Below are 23492 nucleotides of genomic sequence, written 5' to 3' on the forward strand. Positions count from 1 at the left end.
TGCCTTTTGGGCTCTCCAATGCGCCTTCAGTTTTTCAGTCCTTTATGCATGACATTTTCCGGAAGTATCTGGATAAATTTTTGATTGTTTATCTGGATGATATTTTGGTTTTTTCTGATAATTGGGATTCGCATGTGGAGCAGGTCAGGTTGGTCTTTAAAATTTTGCGTGAAAATTCTTTGTTTGTCAAAGGCTCAAAGTGTCTCTTTGGTGTACAGAAGGTTCCCTTTTTGGGGTTCATTTTTTCCCCTTCTGCTGTGGAGATGGACCCAGTCAAGGTCCGAGCTATTCTTGATTGGACTCAGCCCTCGTAAGTTAAGAGTCTTCAGAAGTTCTTGGGCTTCGCTAACTTCTACCGTCGTTTTATCGCTAATTTTTCTAGCATTGTGAAACCTTTGACGGATATGACCAAGAAGGGCTCCGATGTAGCTAACTGGGCTCCTGCTGCCGTGGAGGCTTTCCAGGAGTTGAAACGCCGGTTTACTTCGGCGCCTGTTTTGTGCCAGCCTGACGTCTCACTTCCCTTTCAGGTTGAGGTGGATGCTTCGGAGATTGGGGCAGGGGCCGTTTTGTCGCAGAGAGGCCCTGGTTGCTCTGTTATGAAACCTTGTGCCTTTTTCTCTAGGAAGTTTTCGCCTGCTGAGCGAAATTATGATGTGGGCAATCGGGAGTTGTTGGCCATGAAATGGGCATTTGAGGAGTGGCGTCATTGGCTCGAGGGTGCTAAGCATCGTGTGGTGGTCTTGACTGATCACAAAAATCTGATGTATCTCGAGTCTGCTAAGCGCCTTAATCCGAGACAGGCCCGCTGGTCATTGTTTTTCTCCCGCTTTGATTTTGTTGTCTCGTATTTACCAGGTTCAAAGAATGTGAAGGCCGATGCTCTTTCTAGGAGCTTTGTGCCTGATGCTCCTGGAGTCGCTGATCCTGTTGGTATTCTTAAAGATGGAGTTATCTTGTCAGCTATTTCTCCGGATCTGCGACGTGTGTTGCAGAGGTTTCAGGCTGATAGACCTGAGTCTTGTCCACCTGACAGACTGTTTGTCCCGGATAAGTGGACCAGCAGAGTCATTTCCGAGGTTCATTCCTCGGTGTTGGCAGGTCACCCGGGAATTTTTGGCACCAGAGATCTGGTGGCCAGGTCCTTTTGGTGGCCTTCCTTGTCAAGGGATGTGCGGTCATTTGTGCAGTCCTGTGGGACTTGTGCTCGAGCTAAGCCTTGCTGTTCTCGTGCCAGCGGTTTGCTCTTGCCCTTGCCTGTCCCGAAGAGACCTTGGACACATATCTCCATGGATTTCATTTCTGATCTTCCGCTATCTCAGGGCATGTCCGTTATCTGGGTGATATGTGATCGCTTCTCCAAGATGGTCCATTTGGTTCCTTTGCCTAAGCTGCCTTCCTCTTCCGATGTGGTTCCTGTGTTTTTCCAGAACGTGGTTCGTTTGCACGGCATCCCTGAGAATATTGTGTCAGACAGAGGATCCCAGTTCGTTTCCAGGTTCTGGCGATCCTTTTGTAGTAGGATGGGCATTGATTTGTCGTTTTCGTCTGCTTTCCATCCTCAGACTAATGGACAGACGGAGCGAACCAATCAGACTTTGGAGGCTTATTTGAGGTGTTTTGTCTCTGCTGATCAGGACGATTGGGTGACATTCTTGCCGTTGGCTGAATTTGCTCTTAATAATCGGGCTAGTTCCGCCACCTTGGTTTCGCCTTTTTTCTGCAACTCTGGTTTCCATCCTCGCTTTTCTTCGGGTCATGTGGAGCCTTCTGACTGTCCTGGGGTGGATTCTGTGGTGGATAGGTTGCAGCAGATCTGGAATCATGTGGTGGACAACTTGAAGTTGTCACAGGAGAAGGCTCAGCGCTTTGCCAACCGCCGCCGCGGTGTGGGTCCCCGACTACGCGTTGGGGATTTGGTATGGCTTTCTTCCCGCTTTGTTCCTATGAAGGTCTCCTCTCCCAAATTTAAACCTCGTTTTATTGGGCCTTACAAGATATTGGAAATCCTTAATCCTGTATCTTTTCGTCTGGATCTTCCTGTGTCGTTTGCTATTCACAATGTATTTCATAGGTCCTTGTTGCGGCGGTACATTGTGCCTGTAGTTCCTTCTGCTGAGCCTCCTGCTCCGGTGTTGGTTGAGGGCGAGTTGGAGTACGTGGTGGAGAAGATCTTGGATTCTCGCCTCTCCAGGCGGAGGCTTCAGTACCTGGTCAAGTGGAAGGGCTATGGTCAGGAGGATAATTCCTGGGTGGTCGCCTCTGATGTTCATGCGGCCGATTTAGTTCGTGCCTTTCATGCCGCTCATCCTGATCGCCCTGGTGGTCGTGGTGAGGGTTCGGTGACCCCTCACTAAGGGGGGGTACTGTTGTGAATTTGCTTTTTGCTCCCTCTAGTGGTTACTAGTTTTTTGACTCTGGTTTTTCTGTCATTCCTTTTATCCGCACCTGGGTCGTTAGTTAGGGGTGTTGCTATATAAGCTCCCTGGACCTTCAGTTCAATGCCTGGCAACGTAGTTATCAGAGCTAGTCTGCTGTGCTCTTGTCTACTGATCCTGGTTCCAGTTATATCAGCTAAGTCTGCCTTTGCTTTTTGCTATTTGTTTTGGTTTTGTATTTTTGTCCAGCTTGTTCCAAATCTATATCCTGACCTTTGCTGGAAGCTCTAAGGGGCTGGTGTTCTCCCCCCGGACCGTTAGACGGTTCGGGGGTTCTTGAATTTCCAGTGTGGATTTTGATAGGGTTTTTGTTGACCATATAAGTTACCTTTCTTTATTCTGCTATCAGTAAGCGGGCCTCTCTGTGCTAAACCTGGTTCATTTCTGTGTTTGTCATTTCCTCTTACCTCACCGTCATTATTTGTGGGGGGCTTCTATCCAGCTTTGGGGTCCCCTTCTCTGGAGGCAAGAAAGGTCTTTGTTTTCCTCTACTAGGGGTAGCTAGATTCTCCGGCTGGCGCGTGTCATCTAGAATCAACGTAGGAATGATCCCCGGCTACTTCTAGTGTTGGCGTTAGGAGTAGATATATGGTCAACCCAGTTACCACTGCCCTATGAGCTGGATTTTTGTATTCTGCAGACTTCCACGTTCCTCTGAGACCCTCGCCATTGGGGTCATAACAGCCAGGCAGAAGCTGCCAAGGCAAATAGGATCATGGGGTGCATTAAAAGAGGTCTGGATACACATGATGAGAGCATTATACTGCCTCTGTACAAATCCCTAGTTAGACCGCACATGGAGTACTGTGTCTAGTTTTGGGCACCGGTGCTCAGGAAGGATATAATGGAACTAGAGAGAGTACAAAGGAGGGCAACAAAATTAATAAAGGGGATGGGAGAACTACAATACCCAGATAGATTAGCGAAATTAGGATTATTTAGTCTAGAAAAAAGACAACTGAGGGGCGATCTAATAACCATGTATAAGTATATAAGGGGACAATACAAATATCTCGCTGAGGATCTGTTTATACCAAGGAAGGTGACGGGCACAAGAGGGCATTCTTTGCGTCTGGAGGAGAGAAGGTTTTTCCACCAACATAGACGAGGATTCTTTACTGTTAGGGCAGTGAGAATCTGGAATTGCTTGCCTGAGGAGGTGGTGATGGCGAACTCAGTCGAGGGGTTCAAGAGAGGCCTGGATGTCTTCCTGGAGCAGAACAATATTGTATCATACAATTATTAGGTTCTGTAAAAGGATGGAGATCTGGGGATTTATTATGATTAGTGTTGAGCATTCCGATACCGCAAGTATCGGGTATCGGCCGATACTTGCGGTATCGGAATTCCGATACCGAGTTCCGATATTTTTGTGGTATTGGAATCGGAAGTTCCCAGTGTTTGGTTCCCAGGGTCTGGAGGAGAGGAGACTCTCCTTCAGGCCCTGGGATCCATATTCATGTAAAAAATAAAGAATTAAAATAAAAAATATGGATATACTCACCTGTCCGGCGGCCCCTGGACCTTACCGATTGTAACCGGCAGCCTCCGTTCCTAAGAATGAGAAGTTTAGGACCCTCGATGATGTCGCGGCTTGTGATTGGTCGCGTGCCGCTCATGTGACCGCTCACACGACCAATCACAAGCCGCGACGTCATTGCAGGTCCTAAACTCCAAAAATGCATTCCCCCATCATTCTTTCTAGAAATGTATGAATAAATTGACAACTAGTTGTTAACAGCTGAGGTTTGTGTCTCTGCTACCTGGGTTTACCATGACAGAGAGGAGTCAGAAGACCACAGCATCTGATTTCTCCTACTCCTGCACTGATTAGAAGCACTTCACCTTCATATATATTAAATGGTGTAAATTTCTTTTACCAGTGCATGGGCTAATATGCTCAGTTGAGAACATCCTCCAAGGCCGGTGATTCTATATTTTTTGCCAGGGATTGTATATGTCCCAATACTTTTATTTCTTAAAGCACTACTTTGGCTCTTTTGTATTTCAACATCAAACTGCCATCACTAATAAATGATCCCTGCCCATAGTAAAATACTTACCAACCACCACCTTTTCTGATCCCAGCTCTCTTGCGGTTGGTCTTCTACAGATTGTGAAGTGCCAGATTGCTCCACTTTTCAATGTAAGTCTATGAGAGCCAGAATGGAGTTTTCATAGACTTACATTGAGAGCCTGTATCTGTTACAATTGATTTTCAGTTGGTCAGGAACTGCAATCACAAGATGTTGGAATATAACACAGAGCAATCCCAAGAAGAGCTGGTAATTATATTACTAAGGATAGGTAACATGCATTATTAATACCCCTCAGGCAGTGAAATAGAAAGAAAATAAAGTGATGCTCTAGACATTTCAAGTATTTACTAATTTGAGATTTCAGGAATGGTGACAGGTCCTCTTTAATGCCTTCTCCAAAACTGCTATTTAATGTCATAATTATATTATAATTAGGTCCAGATAAAATCATGTGCAACCCCTGTAGGTGGAGACTGGTGTACAGAAACTGAAGAGTCTGATAGGAGCAGACAGTGTTTCTGAGTTAGAAACATTAGTTCCTGCTTAGCTGAGCAGCAGCAGAGGACAGGACTGATTGGCTGAGAATTCTGCCTTGCATTCCTAAGTGACTAAATCCTAAGGCCATGTTCACGCATTGCGGATTTTACCGCAGATCCGCAGCTATTTTGACGCTGCGGATCTGCAGCAGTTTCCCATGCAGTTTACAGTACCATGTAAACCTATGGAAAACCCAATCCGCTGTGCACATGCTGTGGAAAAAAATGCAAGGAAACACAGCGTTGTTTTTTCTGCAGAATGTCAATTGTGCCGATCTGCAGCGTTTCTGCACCCATTGACTTGCATTGAGTTGGGCACATCCGCAGCAAAACCGCAGATATAAAAAAGATCTGCGGTTTAGCTGCGAATGAAATGCTGCAGATCGGGAGGAGGGAGTGTGTGGGCGGAGTGTGGGCAGTGACTGTGTTGCGTGCATGTGTGTGTGGACGAGGTCTGCAGGCTGTCAGTGAGTCTGCCGGTGCATCTGTGGGGCTGTTAGGGGTCTGTGCGTGGCTGTCGGGGGTCTGCGCGGGGCTGTCGGAGGTCTGTGCGGGGGTGTTGGGGGTCTGTGCGGGGCTGCTGGTTCATCTGCGGGGCTGTTGGGGGTCTTCCGGTGCTGTCGGGGGTCTGTGTGGGGCTGTCAGGGGTCTTCCGGGGCTGTCGGGGGTCTGTGCGGAGCTGTCGGGGGACTGCGGGCTGTCTGCGGGGGGTCTTTGGGTGTGTGTGTGTGTGCATGCAGGCATCGTCTGATGGGACTACAAGTCCCATCGGGCTATGCCTGCTACAGTGACAGTGATTGACACATTAGACAATGATGGGACTGTAGTAGTCCCATCATCCGGCTAATGTGTTGAATGTAAAAAAAATGAAAAAACCACATACACACATACAGTACATACAACATATAACAAGTACATACAACATACAGAACATACAACATATGACATACTGTACATGCAACATACAGCAGAACATACAGCATACAACAGTACATACAACATATGACATACAGTACATACAACATACAATAGTACATACAGCATATGACCTACAACAGTACATACAACATACAACAGTACATACAACATACAACATACAACAGTACATACAACATATGACATACAACATTACATACAACATACTACAGTACATACAACATACAACTGTAAATACAACATACAACAGTACATACAACATGCATCAGTACATACAACATACAACATACAACAGTACAGACAACATGCAACAGTACATACAACATATGACATACAGTACATACAACATACAACAGTACATACAACATATGGCATACAGTACATACAACATACAACAGTACATACAACTGTGAACTGTGAAACATGTGAATGCAATCGACAATCAGTTGAACAACTCTATGCGCATAATTTCTGGCGCTATCAGACCTACGCCCATCCACTGGTTACCTGTCTTGAGCCTGCAAATCTGAGAAGACAAAAGCTCCTACTTAAAGAATACACCAAAGTAGTGAATAATGAAAATCTCCCAATGCATCAAAATATCCAAGATGTTCAAATACAGCGATTGAAATCAAGACATCCACCCATCCGAACCGCAATTACCCTGTATGAGCATGACTTCAATTTAGAAGAGAAATTACGTGAACTTTGGGTCAGTACAGTAGACGGTGAGCCTCAAACGTTTCCTCACTTTCAAAATCCACCACCAGGCTTCAATCTGCCAAGGAATACCTGGGTCACTTTGAATCGTATCAGAACAAACTTTGGTGTCTGTGCAGATCTTATGCATAAGTGGGGAAAATCTGACTCTCCTGCCTGTGACTGTGGAGCTGACCATCAAACAATTCAGCACATTGTCGAGGAATGTCCCTTCAGATCTTATACTGGTGACAAGAATGATTTTTATACTGGAAATGACAATGTTATTGCATACATAGGAAATCTCGATATCCGACTCTGATTTCTGTTCCTTTGTTCTTTTCAATCACTGTTTATCGTTTATTTATTCTTATATGATGTTTAAATATATGTTCATACGATTAAATAAAAAGTGCATACAACATATGACAAAAAGTACATACAACATGCAACAGAACATACAACATACACTCACTGGCCACTTTATTAGGTACACCTGTCCAACTTCTTGTTAACACTTAATTTCTAATCAGCCAATCACATGGCGGCAACTCAGTGCATTTAGGCATGTAGACATGGTCAAGACAATCTCCTGCAGTTCAAACCGAGCATCAGTATGGGGAAGAAAGGTGATTTGAGTGCCTTTGAACGTGGCATGGTTGTTGGTGCCAGAAGGGCTGGTCTGAGTATTTCAGAAACTGCTGATCTACTGGGATTTTCACGCACAACCATCTCTAGGGTTTACAGAGAATGGCCCGAAAAAGAAAAAAAATCCAGTGAGCGGCAGTTCTGTGGGCGGAAATGCCTTGTTGATGCCAGAGGTCAGAGGAGAATGGGCAGACTGGTTCGAGCTGATAGAAAGGCAACAGTGACTCAAATCGCCACCCGTTACAACCAAGGTAGGCCTAAGAGCATCTCTGAACGCAGAGTGCGTCGAACTTTGAGGCAGATGGGCTACAGCAGCAGAAGACCACACTGGGTACCACTCCTTTCAGCTAAGAACAGGAAACTGAGGCTACAATTTGCACAAGCTCATCGAAATTGGACAGTAGAAGATTGGAAAAACGTTGCTTGGTCTGATGAGTCTCGATTTCTGCTGCGACATTCGGATGGTAGGGTCAGAATTTGGCGTAAACAACATGAAAGCATGGATCCATCCTGCCTTGTATGGAGCATCTTTGGGATGTGCAGCCGACAAATCTGCGGCAACTGTGTGATGCCATCATGTCAATATGGACCAAAATCTCTGAGGAATGCTTCCAGCACCTTGTTGAATCTATGCCACGAAGAATTGAGGCAGTTCTGAAGGCAAAAGGGGTCCAACCCGTTACTAGCATGGTGTATCTAATAAAGTGGCCGGTGAGTGTACAACAGTACATACAGCATACAACATACAGTACATACAACATACAGCATGCAACATATAACAAACAGTACATACATACAGTACATACAACACATACATATAGACATACAGTACATATACACAACACATAGAGTACATACAACATAGAGTACATACTCACCATCACTTTGATCCCTGAAGCCCTTGCTCACCTGTAAAAAATATTAAAATAAACAAACAATATACTCCCTGATCCACAAAAATCCAATTAATATGAGTGTCCCATGATGATCTCCCGTGGAGAGCAGCCACATCAGCTGATGCAACCACTCTCCAGGGCCTCCAACGATACAATGATGGAAGGAATCCATCCACACTGTATCCTTCCACCTCTGTGAGAAATAGTCCCTACTCTCACTTGTGACACTGCTGTGTGGGAATATTCCCACACAGCTTTGCCATAAAGTGAGAACAATGAACACAGGTAACCTCTTCAGTGATGCACTGCAGGAGCCATTGTCTCCTGTCAGTGTGTCACTGGAGGCCCTATAGAGCTGTGACATCACATGATGTCACTGTTCTATAGGGGAGATCATCATGGGACACTCAATATTAATTGGACTACGGCGGAAAGTGAATATACAGTTGGTTTATTATTTTTAATTTTTTGCAGGTGATCAAGTATGGTAAGTATGGTGAAATTAAGAATATTAAAATACTTTTTTCTGGCTGTGTCTTTTTTTAACTCTTTCACTACTGTAGGATTAGTAATGGATAGGCGTTTTATTGATGCCTCTCCATTATTAACCAAGCTTAATGTCACCTTACAACAGCAAGGTGACATTAATCCCTTATTACCCCATATCCCACAGCTACAGGGGAGTGGAAAGAGAGGGGCTAAGTGCCGGAATTGGCGCATCTTATTTGCCAGGGGGCAAATATCCATGGCCCCTCTCTAGGCTGTGAATATCAGCCTGTAGCTGTCTGCATTGCCTTTATGGCTATAAAATATAGGGAGACACCAAGTCATTTTTTGGCGGGTCCCCCTATTGTAATAGCCAGTAAGGGCTACGCAGACAGCTGTGGGCTGATATTCATAGGCTACAAATATTGGCCCCCGGCTGTCGGTTTTCCCCCTCTGGTGCAGAAAATTGTGTGAATGAATGCCCACACCATTTTTTTCCTTTTTTTAATTAAACATTTTCATTAATCAACATTGGCCTTGCTGTTATATATCTATGGATATATCTATGGATAAATCTATATATCTATAGATGGATATCTATGGATATATCTATAGATATAGCTATAGATATAACTATGGATATATCTAAAGATGTAACTATGGATATCTCTATCTATAGATATATTAATAGATAGATAGATATATCTATAGATACATATATTTCACAAAAGCAGGCAGCACTCCATATTCTTTGAGACAATGTGCAGGTGTTTATTAAGCCCACATCTCCATGCAACGTTTCGGCTCTGACTGAGCCTTTCTCAAGCCTTTCTGAGGCTTGATGTAACCCGGCGGACCCTGGACCTTAGCGATTTAACCGGCAGCCTCCGTTCCTAAGAATGCAGAGTGAAGAACCTTCGATGACGTCGCGGCTTGTGATTGGTCGCGTGACCGCTCATGTGACCGCTCACGTGACCAATCACAAGCCGCGATGTCATCGCAGGTCCTACACTCACTGAATTCTTAGGAACGGAGGCTGTCGGTTACACCGCTAAGGTCCAGGGTCCGCTGGAGGGGTGAGTATATCCATATTTTTTATTTTTATTCTTTATTTTTTACATGAATATGGATCCCAGGGCCTGAAGGAGAGTCTCCTCTCCTCCAGACCCTGGGAACCATACACTGGGAACTTCCGATTCCGATTTCCGATATCACAAAAATATCGGAACTCGGTATCGGAATTCCGATACAACAAATATCGGCCGATACCCGATACTTGTGGTATCGGAATGATCAACACTAATATACACACGTGGTTAAAATTGTTGGTACCCTTCATTTAATGACGGAAAAACTCACAATGGTCACAGAAATAACTTGAATCTGACAAAAGTAATAATAAAAAAAATCTATGAAAATGAACAAATGAAAGTCAGACATTGCTTTTCAACCATACTTCCACAGAATTAAAAAATAAAAAATAAAACTCATGATATAGGAATGGACAAAAATGAAGGTACCTTTAACTTAATATTTTGGTGCACAACCTTATGAGGCAATCACAGCAAATAACCATTGTGCAAGAAAAATACAGGGATAATTTTCTCTGCTATATTTATTGAGACATGTGGCCCCATATGCCCCTTTAAAAATCCACCAGTAAACTAAAAAATTAATTGTTGCAGCTCCTTATTAATATTGTAATGCTAGGGTCGCACAGCAGTATTAATAATCAGTCCAAGTTTCACCCTGAAAAATGCTACAATTTTTTCTCTTTCGTCATCCATGTGCAGGCAATGTGCAATCAGAGTTTTACAGCAGCTAGTAATAGTTTCCAAGACCATTTAGTTTCCTATGCTACAGAATTGCAATGTATCTGTAAAAATCGGATGCTACACTGTGTCTTCGTTTGGCATCTGATTTTTTTCTCGTACCCATAGACTTGAATGGGTGAGTCTCATGCGATTTCAGAGTAAAGTCACAGCAGTCTGACATTTTTTTACACACAGATTTTGTCAGTTAAAAAAATTATTCACCTGCACTGCCTCATTGAATAACATTGGTCAGAGTGCATTCCCTTTGGCTATTGGACAGCACTTGTCTGATTTATATGGTCGTATGCACGAGCCCAAATAGTGGGATGATTCTTTTAAGGTGTCAGTGAGCCGTTTTGCTTATAGGGTCACATGTTACTTATATAATATGTCTTCCCTTGTTTATATTGGTGAAAATTGTAATTTAATGTAATCTAAACTACAAGCAAATTACTTATTATAAATGACTCTGTTAGTACTCTTTGTATAGTCTCTCTTCTATCTAGCAGTCTTTTTGACCACCTTAGAAGACCAAGTCTGTAGTTAGATGAAACTGCTACATACAAGATTCATCTTATACATCATATTTTCAAATTGTGGATATTGAGAAACCTTGAGAACAAAATTGTCCTGTAGCAAGTATCCATTAAGACTGAGCAGAGAGTTGATGTCTTGAACTCCTACAATTAAATCACAAAAGGCAAGCCTTTTTGTCATCTGTACAGTATTCCCTGTTGCGTAACTGAACTTAACAGTAACAGTACCATATTTCCAACTCTGCCCTGCTGGGATCACTGATGCCTGTGGATTAGGGAACAATGAAAGAAAGCAGAATAAGGTTTTGAACATAGACCCCAGTAAATCTGCCGGTAGACTCTCCTCGTACAAGCCCGACTAGTGGACTATCAAAGTCTTAAACTAGTTAAACTTCTTTTCACCTTTATTGCTGGCCTTTTAAAATGAAATAAAACGATCTTCAAAAGGTGTAACAAAGTCAAGTCAGAAAAGCATCATTTGTACAATCATAACACAGATAAAAGTGACACCACTAAAAATTGCCTTCATATATCAGTTTCTGGTTACGAACGATGACAGAAAAAGCATTGAAAGATCATAACGGAAAAATAAACTTCAGGTCAAGACCCCATACAACCTTCTATGTAGCACTAATTTTGGAATTTTGCAATTTGCCTATACAGTACCTGATAGTGAAACATTGTTTTTGTCTTCCAGTTTAAAGACTGTCAGTAAAAGGAAAACTTGTAAATATCATTATGGAGTCTCAGGATGTACATGTTGAATAACCTTTGATATGATTCACAATGACAAGATAGATAGTTACTTTCATATCTTGGTGGAAACAACAGAATTGTGTGCATTTTGTTCCCGAGTCTTTAGATGTATGTATCTTTTCAGAGAGATATGTCTTACAGAGGCATGGATGCTAAGATCAGTCATGTGTCTATAAAGTAAGTAAAGTCAGTGGATGAATGGGAAGGGGAGTGAAAATGGCTTTACTCTGGAGAGTTTGTGTGTGCCAGATCAGATTCAGCAAAACACATTCAACCAAAGGCTAATGGAAAATACAACAGCCAAATAGTGGGCTCAGCAAATGTTCTGTAAATTAATAATGGGCCCTTTTGTTGCAATTGTTCTCTGAACATTTGAATTATTTTCCCACTTGGTAAAATAACTTTTTAATAAGCGTATGTCAATAGGATTCCATTTTACAGGGTTTACATTTTTTCACCAGTCTGGATATGACTTAGGAAAGCTAGAGGTGAGTTAAATGACCCACACACCTCATGAAACTTTCAGATTGCTAATAATTGTCTTTTCCTGAAATGACTTGCAACTACAGATGATCAAATTTATTGAAAATCAAATTCTCCAAATTTGGTGAATTTTTCAAATTTTTTTTATTTGCGTTCTCTGCAAAACACAATACTGCAACGCTTCCAAATGTCCTGAAAATACATGTCTGATACTCTGAGGTAAGCCTAAGGGCTATTTCAGATGTCTTTGATAATCGGTCCAACAGATGTCGGATCGCAATACACGGGCTGGCCTCATATCTCCTGACCTGAGTGTGCTAGCTTCATATGTTTCTATGAGGCTGTCAGGATCGGGTCAGGAGATGTGGGGCCAGCCTGTGCATTGCGATCTGACATTGGACCGATAGACATCTGAAATAGCCCTTAGTACGTTAAAGTGACTTTCCCATAGGAAAGGATATTACCGTAATTGAGTGGTGACCAACAACTGATTTAATAATACAGCGCTCTGACAGACTTGTCATGTTTTTATAAATTAAATAAAGGTCTTGCCTGAGGCCAATTAGGCCAATTGTGAACTACATTTCATACTACTACTGCCTGGAAAGTTGCTGCCAGTAGTGCCTGTAGTCCTTCTGCAAGTGGCTCTCACAAATTTTGCCATGGTAAAGGTGTTTTTTTCTCCATTACAGTTTTACCCTATTTTGTTCACTTGCTACTCCTAAATGGCCATGAACAAGGTCATGTGACCGAAATGTTGGCCCAATTGTACACAGACCCTTTTTTGCTTAAGACTGATATGAAATGAACCTCTAATTTTCATTTTTGAGTTGGAGGGCCAGTCAGTGACTTGAGCATTGGCATTTATAGTTTAGTTCAATAAACTATAACTTAGTCTGTAGTTGATAAGAAACAAGAACTTCCAATATATTGAAAGTTGTAGTTCTGCCACCTTTTGGGGTGCAACAGGTTGGAGAGAATTTCTTTAGCTCTATGTTCTAATTCAAAGTGATATCAGAACATCTATGAATCCATTAGATTTGTACAGTTTGCATACTATATAAGTTAAAGTATTCAGCAATAAATTTCAATAAATGTCATAGACCGGTAAAGAATCAGAGATGAAGTTTAAATAAATTTTACCTTTCAACTCAGCAATTGTTTCTTTCTAAGTCTTGATTATTTTATTTTTGCAGTCCATATAGTAAACTTAAATGTAGCTGTTTTCAACCATTATGGCACATCAAAGTTTCAGTTAATGCACTGCTGATGAGTTTTTTCTGTAAGAGGATAAGATTGCTTTCATGAAATATACCGCACAGATAATTTATTTCAAAGCAAAAGTCAGCAATTTAGAAAATCATAGCATGTAAATGTTCCTTTCATACATAGTCCAGCTTTGCCTAACTAAAATAAAAATGAAGTATATAGGTAATTGGGTGAGAAGGAAGTAACCAATTTTGGTTGCAATACTGAGAGGCACAAAGTGGACATGATCTCGCAACTGTATTTATTTGAAAATAAACCAAAATATTATTTGAAACGGTTATTAAAAATGCTAATATTAATAGAAGAAAAATAATTTAAATAGCATTAGGATGAAGAAATAAACAAAATACACATAATACATGAATAATTCACATATAAATATGCATATATATATATATAGTAAGGCTGCTGCGTTTCCGCCAGTGAATTTAGTGAGATGGTGACCCAGGCAAGTTTAAAGCAAATCTGTGGGTGAAGCTTGCGCAGATTACAAGCATCATTTGCTGATAGATGCTACTGCACATGTGCCGCCACTGAAGCCATTTTGTTGAAGCAAAAAAAAAAATTAGCTGCAGCAACATGGCAGCGGCACATTCGCAGTAGCATCTATCATTAAGCATATATGACATTGTGCTGACGGTAATTTTTTTTCGAAGCCCACAATATTAACGGCAATATTTTAAATAGGAGGCAGATCGCTGATCCTTCAGTCGTTTAAGCCACAATAATGACACACCTCAAAGCACAAGAATCTCATTAACTGAAAACTGAAAATAAAGATTAAAAAACAACCACTAGACGGACTTCTTCAACCTAGGCATCATTTTAATCAGTGTAACAGCGCCAACCTGACAGTGTCTGTAGTTTACTTAGCAAAATCCTGATGACAGGTTCACTTTAAGTAAACGTCTTTATTGTCCAAACAATGCACATGTAAAATTGGGAAATTGCTCTCCTCCAGATCATAGCTGGGAACAGGTAAATAAAGTAAATTTGCACCCCCATAGGGTTCACGGGTGCTAGAGTGGTTGCCCATGTCGCTGGCTTTGGTCTGTGTTAGCTTCACACAGCCCAGTATATGTCCACAGCACCTTCTGCATGTGAAACCAAAGACAAAATGGACCCACTCAAACCTTTACTGCAGATTTACAAAAAACATGGCCATGGGCCACTTGTAAGACCCAGATTAGAGGGAGAGCGCTGTCCAACTTCCATCCTACAGATCTCTCCTAAAATAAAAGCCCAAAACAAGTTTTCCTATTTTTAATTGGTTAAATAATTTGACCCACTCTGCACTTACTTTTATTTTGCACAGTAACCACAACTGTGGCTGTGATTACAGTATGCTTCTAAGCACATACTGAGGGATACATAACAAACCTCACATATGATTCCCATCACTGTCTAACATTATATAGATACTGTGGTAGATCGGCTCATTTGGCTGCACATAGAGGGAGGCACAAGAACACTGTCTCTTAAATCTTCCACTGGTTTATTAAAACTACTGCATAAACCAGTGCAATGTTAGCAAAAAGCAAACCCAGTCTTGTTAACCTAACAGGAAAGCAAAAACATAACATATGGCACAGTCTTTGTTGCTGCGGGAATCCACCCGCAACAGGAACAAACAACAGCTTTTCTTAACATGAAAAACCAGGCTTAATGTCCACTCCTTCTGAATGCTTTATAAGGCTGGGTATTTATTTTCTGGACTCCTCACATTCTACAGGTATTCAATTAACCCAGCACTAAACATGTTTGATTAATTTCAGCACTTAGTGTGCTTAGTGTGCTTAAAGTGCCGTCCCCTCTCGTGGCTATGTGAACCTTATCTTCCATTCTATGGGAAGAGTCTTCATACATCTTCTGCACAGGTGCCAATGAGTCACCTCACAGTAGCAGAGACTCACCAATGCCTGCACAGAAGATTGATGAATATCAATATCAAGGCGGAGCTCTGTATATATGGGCTCTACGAGTTCTGCCAAACAGTTTAAAAATGTTCAGCATCAGGTACCAGAACAGTATCCAGACCCGATCACGGACAGCATTCACTTGAATAGGGGGCCCGAACATCCACTTTTGACATGCTGTCATGTTCTTGACAGTGCTACAAACACTGCCTTTGATCAGTGGTAAAATCATTACTGCTGGTCATACAGCCACAGTTCCCACGCTGTTAAAGCTGTGATTGGAGGAAAAAAGTTTACCTTCAGTCACTGGCATTGGCGGATAGGACTACTGCTCCCATCAGCCTATGCCTGCTGCCAATAGTAACAGCAAGAGGAGGCAAGGCTGATGGGAGACGCTCTAAATAAATTATTTTTATTATTATTATTTTTCATAAGCAGACAGGCAAAAATGACAGCTGAGGGCTGCAACCCTTTTACAATTTAACATTTAACAATGTTGGGTATCAAGAATAGAGGGATCCCCATACCATTTCTTTTTTACTATTTAAATAAATGTAAAAGTAAAAATGGAGTGGGGTCCCCCTCATTTTTGACAACCAGCCAAGCTAAAACAGTCTGCTGGGTGCTGGTATTCTCAGGCTGGTAATGGGCCATGGATATTGCCCCCAGCCTAAAAATAGCAGCCCACAGCTGCCCAGAAAAGGTGTATCTATTTGATGCACCAATTCTGGTGCTTTGCCCGGGTCTTCCCACTTGCTCTGTGGCAATTGTAAATGGGTTAATATTTGTGGGGTTGATGTCACCTCACCTTTGTATTGTCTGGTGACATCATAGAATGTTAGTGTTGAAAGGAACCTTAAGGGTCATTGTGTCCAATTCTTCTTACTTGCCCTGTGGCAGTGCCAAATGAGGTTGATGTCAATGACATCACCACTAGTCACTGAGGCTGTGCTCACAGCAGCTCATTTCTCAGTGGTTCTGGTTCGATGGTCACATCTTGGCTCCATCCAGATTGAAAACTGTTTATCCCCAGACATGGATTATGGCATGCGACAGAAGGCTGAAAAGTTGAGGGGTATGGTTGTTTTTGTTGTTCTATTACAGGAGACAATGGCTTCAATGGAATGGGCATTGGGTGAGTATAACTATATTTGTTATTTTTAAATGAAAAAGGAAAAGTGTGTTTTTTTATTTAAAATAAAAGACCTTTCTCTTTCTGTGTGTTTATTTACAATATAACTATAGGATTAGTAATGAATAGGTGTCTTATAGATGCCTCTCCATTATTGTGTTTTCATTATTCTCATTTGCACATGAAAACACGAGAAGCAATGGAATGACATTGAAAGGGAGAAGATACAGATTAGATATTAGAAAAAACTCACAGTGAGGGTGATCAATGAGTGGAGCAGGCTGCCATGAGAAGTGGTGAGCTCTCCTTCAATGTAAATCTTCAAACTGAGGCTGGACAGACATCTGTCTGAGCTGATTTAGTGAATAATGCATTGAGCACGGGGTTGGACACGATGACCCTTAAGGTCCCTTCCAACTCTAAAATTCTATGATTCTATGATGTCACCAGAAAATACAAAGTTGACATTAACCCCACAATAATGAACCCCACTTGCCACTGCCACAGGACAAGTGGGAAGATTGAGCAAAGCACGACAATTAGTGCATCAAATACATATGTCTTTTCTGGGCGGCTGCAGGCTGCTATTTTTTAGCTGGGGCCAACATCCATGGCCCATTACCAGCCTGAGAATACCAGCCCCCCAGCTGTTTGACTTAGCAATGCTGGCTTTCAATAATGAAAGGACCCCATGCCATTTTTTAAAATTATTTATTTAAATAATTTTAGAAAACTGCGTGAGGAAGCCTTTACTTTTGATAACCAACCTTGCTAAAACTGACAGCTGAGGGTTCCAGCTGTCAGTTTTGCCTGGCTGGTTATCAAAAATATGTCGTCTTTTAAAACTTATTTATTTAGAGCCCATGCGCCAGCTAATGAATATTCCCATCACCTACCACCTGCTCATGCTGATATTAGCAGCAGCAGGTGTAGGCTGATGGGAGCAATAGTCCAATCAGCTGGTGCCAGTGACAGGAAGTAAATGTTTTACCTCCAATCACAGCTGCTCACGCTGTCATTTGATAGGAACTGCTGCTGTCTGACCGGCCTGATCAGAGGCAATGTTTGCCATGCTGTCATGCACATGTAAGTGCGAGAAATACCCTTGTGGTCACGGGGCCGATTCTGAACAGTAACACAGTGTTCCTGGGGAAGTCCGTGTTCTGAGTCCGTGCCTGAAAAGTAAGTGTTCGATACGAATGCCGAACGTTACTGTTTGAGTTCGCTCATCTCTATTGATGAAAACTCTGCCCTTTGAAGGGCAGATAAGGTTCCCATAACTGTGCAAGTAGACAACACATGTGTGGGATTACAGCACTGGAACTACAAGGAACAGGTCAGTGTGAGGTGCATGGGAAGGGGGTGCCATTATAATGAAGTCAGGAGGAAGGGATTACTTCCATGCACAACACGCCCAGAGCCTGGAAGAAATCATTAACAAAAAAAATTCTAACTGCATTTCTCAAGATCTACACATCAGCTTTGAGGCATAAAAGTAACACATTATATTACCTGTAGGCCCATAGCAATAGCTCAAAAACATTTGGAGTATTCCTTTTAAGTAATATTCTGGTTTTCAGCTCATTTTTAAATTATTGTCGAACATTAATTTGTATATACTGTATTTCCTGAAATAATTTAGTGAAATGTTACATTTTCATATGAATGTGTATATATACACAGTGGGGAAAAAGTATTTAGTCAGCCAACAATTGTGCAAGTTCTCCCACTTAAAAGATGAGAGAGGCCTGAAATTGACATAATAATAGACCACAATTATGCGAGTCAAAATGAGAAAATAAATCCAGAAAATCACCTTGTCTGATTTGGCAAGATTTATTTTGCAAAATATTGTGGAAAATAAGTATTTGGTCACCTAAAAACATGCAAGATTTCTGGCTCTCACAGACCTGTAACTTCTTCTTTAAGAGGCTCCTCTGTCCTCCACTCATTACCTGTAGTAATGGCACCTATTTGAACTTGTTATCACTATAAAAGACACCTGTCCACAACCTCAAACAGTCACACTCCAAACTCCACTATGGTGAAGACCAAAGAGCTGTCGAATGACACCAGAAACAAAATTGTAGCCCTGCACCAGGCTGGGAAGACTGAATGTGCAATAGGCAAGAAGCTTGGTGTGATGAAATCAACTGTGGAAGCAATAATAAGAAAGTGGAAGACATACAAGACCACTGATAATCTACCTTGATCTGGGGCTCCACGCAAGATCTCACCCTGTGGGGTCAAAAGGATCACAAGAACGGTGAGCAAAAATCCCAGAAACACACGGGGGACCTAGTGAATGACCTGCATAGACCTGGGACCACCATAACAAAGGCTGCCATCAGTAACACACTACGCCGCCAGGGACTCAGATCCTGCAGTGCCAGACGTGTCCCCTGCTTAAACCAGAACATGTCCGAGCCTGTCTGAAGTTTGCTAGAGAGCATTTAGATTATTTAGAAGAATATTGGGAGAATGTCAAATGGTCTGATGAAACCAAAGTAAAACTGTTTGGTAGAAACAATACTCGTCGTGTTTGGAGGAGACAGAATGTTGAGTTGCATCAAAAGAACACCATACCTACTGTGTAGCATGGGGGTGGCAACATGATGCTTTGGGGCTGTTTCTCTGCAAAGGGACCAGGATGACTGATCCATTTATATGAATGAAAGAATGAATGGGACCATATATATCGTGAGATTTTGAGTGCAAACCTCCTTCCATCCCATCAGCAAGGGCAAACGTGGATGTGTCTTTCAGCATGATAATGATCCCTAGCACACCACCAGGGAAACAAAAGGAGTGGCTCTGTAAGAAACATATGAAGGTTCTGGAGTGGCCTAGCCAGACTCCAGATCTCAACCCCATAGAAAATCTTTGGAGGGAGTTGAAAGTTCATGTTGCCCAGCGACAGGCCCAAAACATCACTGCTCTAGAGGAGATCTGCATGGAGGAATGGGCCAACATACCACCAACAGTGTGTGCCAACCTTGTTAAGAATTACATAAAACGTTTGACCTCTGTCATTGCCAACAAAATATACAGTATATAACAAAATATTGAGATGAACTTTTGTTAATGACCAAATGCTTATTTTCCACCATAATTTGCAAAATAAATCTTTCCAACTCAGACAAGGTGATTTTCTGGATTTGTTTTCCAATTGGTGGCTGACTAAATACTTTTTTTCCCCACTGTATATACAATGTGGAATTTTCCATTAGCTGGAGAAGGCTTACAGTCATGGCCAAAACTGATGGCACCCTGGAAATGATTGCAACTACTCATGTTTTGTTATACACATGTTTATTTCCTTTGTGCGTATTGGAACAACAACAAAAAAACTGAGAAAAAAACACAAATTGGACATAAATTCACACGAAACCCCCAACATGGGTCAGACAAAATTGTTGGCATCTTTCCAAAATTGTGGGTAAATGTGATGCTCATTCAAACTCTTCTGTGGCAAGCAAGATGTGTGGGTAAACTGAAAATCACACATGTAAACAGATGAAAAGGTAGCTTAATCTTTGCAATGTGCCATATTAAGCATGGATAGCAGAAAGAGGAGAAGAAAACTGTCTGAGGACTTGAGAACCAACATTTTTGAAAAACATCAACAATATCAAGGTTACAAGTCCATGTCCAGAGATCTTGTTCCTCTGCTCATGGTGCACAACGTAATGAAGAAGTTTATAAACCATGGCGCGATAGCTAATCTCCCTGAATGTGGATGGCAGAGAAAAATTGATGAAAGGTTGCAACGCAGGATAATCTGGATGGTGCATAGGCAACCCCAGTCAAGTTCCAAAGAAATTTAAGCTGTCTCGCAGGCTCATGTTGCATCAGTTTCAACGTCAACTATCCTTCGATATTTGAATGGAATTAAATGCTATGGCAGGAGACCCAGGAGGACCCCACTGCTAACACAGAGACATAAAAACACTGGACAGAAGTTTGCCAAAATGTGCGTGAGTACTCTGCAACCCATACCTGGGCTAAAATTGTGCAAGTACTGTGCTAAAATCTGCTGTTTGTGCTCTGCACCCCCCACACCTTTTGGAGTACTGTCCTTAAAGCCACTGTGTTTACTCTACACCCCCTGTGAGAGTACTGTCCTTAAAGCTGCTGTGTGTATGCTGCACCCACCCTTGCCTCTGGGAATACTGTCCTTGAAGCTGCTGTGAGTACTCTGCACGCCCCACCTGTGGGAGTACTGACCTTGAAGCCACTGTTTGTACTCTGCACCCCTCCACCTGTGGAAGTACTGTCATTTAAGCCATTGTGTGTACTCTTCATCCCCCACCTTTGGAAGTACTGTTCTTAAAACCGCTGTGTGTACTCTGCACCTCCCCGCTTGTGAGAGCACTGACCTTGAAGCCACTGTGTGTACTTTGAAACTCCATGTCTGTGGGAGTAATGTCTTTGAAGTTGATGTGTGTTTTCTAGTAGTATGAAAAATAAATAATTGGCATCAGCAGTCTCATTGTCATTAGTAGGCCAAAGAAAGTATTTTTCAGGACTTCTGTGTTTTTCAGTAGTCTGTGAAATTAATTATTGGCATCAGCCATCTAGTTGCCCTTTCTAGTCCAAAAATATTTTTTTGCTGGTCGTGTATGTTCTTTTTAGTAGTCTTTTAATTAAATAATTTGTATCAGCCATCTAGTTGCCATTTCTAGGCCCAAAATATAATTTTTCTGAACTAGTGTTTGTTATTTTCTAGTCTGTGAAACAAATAATTGGCATCAGCTGTCTAGTTGGCATCAGCCGTCCAAGCCAACTGCAACAAAGTGGGTGGACTTGGGAAGGGATGTGGTGTGGGACAAAAGTGGTGTGAATTACAACATAAACGTATACTAGCCCCTGAATGGAGCATCATCTCTACTCCACACTACTTCACACCTGTTGTAAGATGTGCCAGATTCATTAAGAGGCAAACATGGTGCATATTACTCCTATACAAAATGACAATCTTAATAAATTTGGGCCAGTTTAGGACTGGGATATGAAGCAATACGCTTAGTTTATTTCTCAGTACGGTTTCTGAGATAATTTGCCCTCAGCCACAGCATCAGAAGATATATTTGTTAAAAAATAAAGACAACAATTCACCAGAAGGAGTTCAAAGAAAAAGTGGTCATATTGCTTAAAAAAAAAAAAAAAAATTGCTTCTTTTGTTTATCAGGGATGACTGAAAAATGAGAGCTAGACAATTTTTTCTTTGCACAAATTTAGATAAATCTTTCTAATGCATCTTGTTACTGCATACGGCTACAATAATCTATAGTAATATCTTTAGGCAACATAGACATCAATGTAGAAATATAGATGTAAAGTATAAAGTAAAATCTCCTACAGAATGCTAAAACAATACCAGATGATAATACATGAGAATTAAGTTTTTCTAATTCTGAAACTCTATGTCTGTAGTGTAAGACTTTCAATAAAGAGTCTAATTTTCCTAAGGGGGCAGTTATCATTGAAATCCCAATAGCACACACACATTAGTGAGGATTTACGCCTTTATGATGCACAACTTATGGCTTGAAAGCTCTGAGATAAGTCTCAAATGGCTTATTTCCTTTCCTGGGGCGTGCCACCACGTCCAGCTCAGTGATTTTATTTACTGGAAATTTTGATTGATTTTGTTGAAACATGTTTAATCATTGTGTTTTTGGTCATAAACAAATGATAATAGGAAATATTGTATTATTTATTGATCATAAATCATTTGCTCACCAATACACTAGTGAAGTAGGAAGTTGCCAATATTAATTGGAAAATAATACAAAAATAAAAACTCTAATATATTATTAACTAGAGATGATCAAATCAATCTGCTGGAAATCGACTGTGAGTTAAATTTTATGAAATTCACAAGCCCCAGAGGTTTATAACAATTTGTGATTCCATTTACACAGATTTCTAAAAAAAATATAGGGTGCCACTTCACAAACTGACCAACACTGCATAAGCAGGGGGTGGTCTCACATAACATTTGATGCTGCCATGCAGGATTTCCCAGAATGCTTTGAAGCCATTACATCACTTGGTCTGGTGCAGCCAATCACTGGTGACTACCACAGCCACTATAAAAGATGTTGGTAGGGAATGCAGATGTCGTTTTATGGTTTCACAGTCTAGGGCTATGCGGTCAGAGTGCACAGTTCATTACCATAGATAGGGATAGAAAAGCCTTAAACCAGTTGATGTACTTCTGTAGCTGAAGAACATAACAGATGGGAGTGTGAGTCTCAGTTTGGGAATAATACATACATTCAAGTAATAGGGAGGTGCACAACCTACAGAGTTTGTGTAACTGTGAATTGATTGATCTATAATATACACCATTGCTGTAATTTTTCAAACTGATTGCAATTGTATTAATTTTCTTATTTTTTTTACATCTTTGAGCACTTCAAACAAAGAGGGCAATTTAAGGGCTATTTTTCCGACTGAAGATTAATACTGAAGCCAAAGCTATTCTGGGAAAGTGTTTGTTTGCTGGCTTCTGAGACTGAAAAGCAGGGGAGAACATAGATAACACAGTATGACTGCCACTACAGTCCCACAATATTGTATAATAATCCATGTAGTCCCCCAATGCAAAATGATGGCCCTCACAGTCCCACAGCACAGTATTACAGTTGCTGAAGTCCAGCAAAAGATTATGATGTCCTGCAAAGTCACACAGCACTGTAATATGGCTTACACACAGCCCTTTACACAGCATAATAGCCCCCACACAGCCCTCCACACAGTATAATGGTCCCACACAGTCCTGCACACAGTACGATAACCTTCCACAATACCAGAACACAGTATAATGCTTTCCTTACAGGATAATAACCCCACAAAGTTCTTCAAACAGCATAAAGGCCTCCACATAGTATAGTGGCCAC

The sequence above is a fragment of the Ranitomeya variabilis genome, chromosome 2 (genome assembly GCF_051348905.1).
Source record: "Ranitomeya variabilis isolate aRanVar5 chromosome 2, aRanVar5.hap1, whole genome shotgun sequence".
NCBI classification, from domain to species: Eukaryota; Metazoa; Chordata; class Amphibia; order Anura; family Dendrobatidae; genus Ranitomeya; species Ranitomeya variabilis.